Source organism: Mauremys mutica, unplaced genomic scaffold (genome assembly GCF_020497125.1).
Source record: "Mauremys mutica isolate MM-2020 ecotype Southern unplaced genomic scaffold, ASM2049712v1 Super-Scaffold_100198, whole genome shotgun sequence".
Lineage (NCBI taxonomy): Eukaryota > Metazoa > Chordata > Testudines > Geoemydidae > Mauremys > Mauremys mutica.
The window spans coordinates 544,209-546,640 of NW_025423285.1; the positions used below are offsets into that span (position 1 = coordinate 544,209).

At 52.8% G+C, this 2,432-nt stretch overlaps 1 non-coding gene across 1 annotated transcript; it reads left to right on the forward strand.

Moving 5' to 3' along the window:
* The first annotated feature begins 695 nt into the window (after positions 1-695).
* TRNAE-UUC lies at positions 696-767 on the forward strand. The gene has a single exon. It is a non-coding gene; the product is annotated as a tRNA-Glu (tRNA).
* The last annotated feature ends 1,665 nt before the right edge of the window (positions 768-2,432 follow it).

Genomic DNA, 2,432 nt, shown 5'->3' on the forward strand with positions numbered 1-2,432 from the left:
AGACGGGGCAGACAAGCCGGTTCTCCACACACACATTTTCACAGGGAATCAGGCCCCCTAGGGAAAAACTCAAAAGAAGCCCAGGAGTGTCAGAGAAGGGAATCACTGTTTGCTTTAAGAGATGGGTGAGGGAAACCTGCAGGTCCTTAGATCCCTCCAGCGCCTGATAGAACCATTTGTGGGGAAGAGCCGGGGAAGCCGAGGAGGAGGGAAAAGGGCTTGCAGCTGTTGTGCAATCCCCATGTTCCCAGCAGAAGGGTCCGGGGGGCTCAGCACTCAGAACTCACAAGATGGCAAAGCTCCGAGCCCCGTTACACGGAGTCAGAATGTGATCAGCTCACACCCAGGGGGAGCAACACCCGTCCCTTGGTCTCTGTGCCAGAGCTCCTATCAGCTCAGTGTCCTTCCTGCAAGAGTCGGCTGCTGAGAGGGTTGCAATGGGGTAAATGAAGGCAGAGGAGGATTGTTCCTCATGGGGTTTTTTTGTGTGGCTCTGTGATCCTGCTGGAGGAAGCATGATTTGAGTTTGTTTCAGTGACTTGGGTTGGGCTGAGGTTGTGACCCTGAGCACAGGGGTTCCTGCACTCTCTGCTCCTAGCCCCTCAGGGAATGGACAATGGAGCAGTGTCAGAAAGTGGCTAGAAAGTAGCCTAAGAAAGTGTAGCATATGTGAGAAGAAAAACAGCATTTTCTCCTCCCTGGTGGTCTAGTGGTTAGGATGTGGCACTTTCACTGCTAAGGCCTGGGTTCAATTCCCAGTTGGGGAAAAGTGAGTTTAAACCAAAAAAGCTTCAGTCATTCTTCCCGTGCAATTTAAAGAAATCCATGTTATTTTCCTGATTCCCCCATCTTCTCAGTGTCTCCATGGCAGGGCTGGCACCAGAGCAGCAAGCAGGTCCCTGGGGCGGCCAATGGAAAGAGGAGGTTGCAGTGGCAATTCGGCCCTCTCAGTCCCTCTTGGAGGGAAGGACTTGCCGACAAAAGTAGCAGCAATAGAGCTGCCGCTGATTGTGGCTTCCTCCCCCCCCCCCCCCCCGCACCGCTTGGGGTGGCAAAAACGCTGGATCTGGCCCTGCTCCATGGAAGATAATTTGTTAAATCCCAGATGAGCAGAGTTATATCAGTTCTCAGCCTGAGTCCTTAGGTCTTAATCCTGAGGCTGTCTCATCATGGGGACATTTCCCGCCTCTCTTTCCTAGGGAAGCACAATTTTCCTTGCACAGACACAGGAACAGCAAGATCTTTCTCTGTCTCTTGTGCAAAGCAGGGGCCAAATTCCATGGAAACAATGGTCAAGCCGGGGACCCTGGGCACATCCAGCCCTGGCTGTGAGATGTTCCCTCCCCTCTTTCTTTATGCCCCTGTTGTTATTTCATGGATTGTCTGGGATGGAGGAAAAGCTGAGTTCACTCCAGGTGGAGGGGAAAAAGGACCCTGAAAATCTCAGGCCCCAACCCCCGCTACCAGGATCACCGAGGTGCTGGGGATTTGAGTAGGAAAGGGACTGTGTGAATTGTCAAGGTGGGGAATGAATAACAATCTACAACTAGATCCACCTCATTAAGCACTGACACAGGCTAATCCTGCTGCCGATAGAAGGGAAACTGGGAGTGATTCTTCGCTGTTCAGCTATGGAAACAGTGACCCAATTGCACCGCAGTGAATGTACTGGGGAAAGCTGGACTTCACAGGCAGGTGGAAATAGTAAATCCTAGAAACAGCTGGAGCCTCCATCTCATCATTTCTGCCACCAGGGTCAGGGATTGAGCTGTTCACAGAGCCCCACCACCATCATGACTTTCCAGCAGAAAGTAGCAGCACCCCCCACCCAGTGCAGGGGAGAGGGCTGAGTGTTTCTTTGCACCCTGAATCCAGGGCACCCACTCTCTCTGCCCCACACATAGAATCTGGCCCTGCTGAAAACTGACCACTATGAGCAAGTAACCTCCAGGAGAGCAGGTCTGGCCCTCAGAGAGGGGAATGGGCTTCTCATGAAGTTTATAGGTCATGGGATGTGCTGGGAACAGGAAGGCTCTGAGTGTAAGCCGCAGGCCCTATAGCTCATGTGGGGATTTAGCTCAGTGGTAGAGCACATGCTCTGCATGTAAGAGGTCCTGCGTTCAATCTCCAGGTTAATTTTTTCACCCTGCTGCTTTGCTCATGCCCAGCTGGGATGTGGCCCAACAGTCTCCCTGCAGGAGTTTCAGTCCTGCTCAGTGAGGGGCAAGTGCCAATTGCATGGAAGGTCAGGGGCGGTTTCTGCTCCTAAGTCACCTCAGTACATGTAAGATTCCCACCAGCTGTGCTGCCTGGGACAAGGGTAGATGAGAAGGGCGAATCCTCCAGCACTGGAGGGAAAGGTCCCATCTGCACAGACTGAGAGGCAAGGAAACAGAGGGGCAGTCAGTACTCAGAGAGGAGAGAGGTCAGTG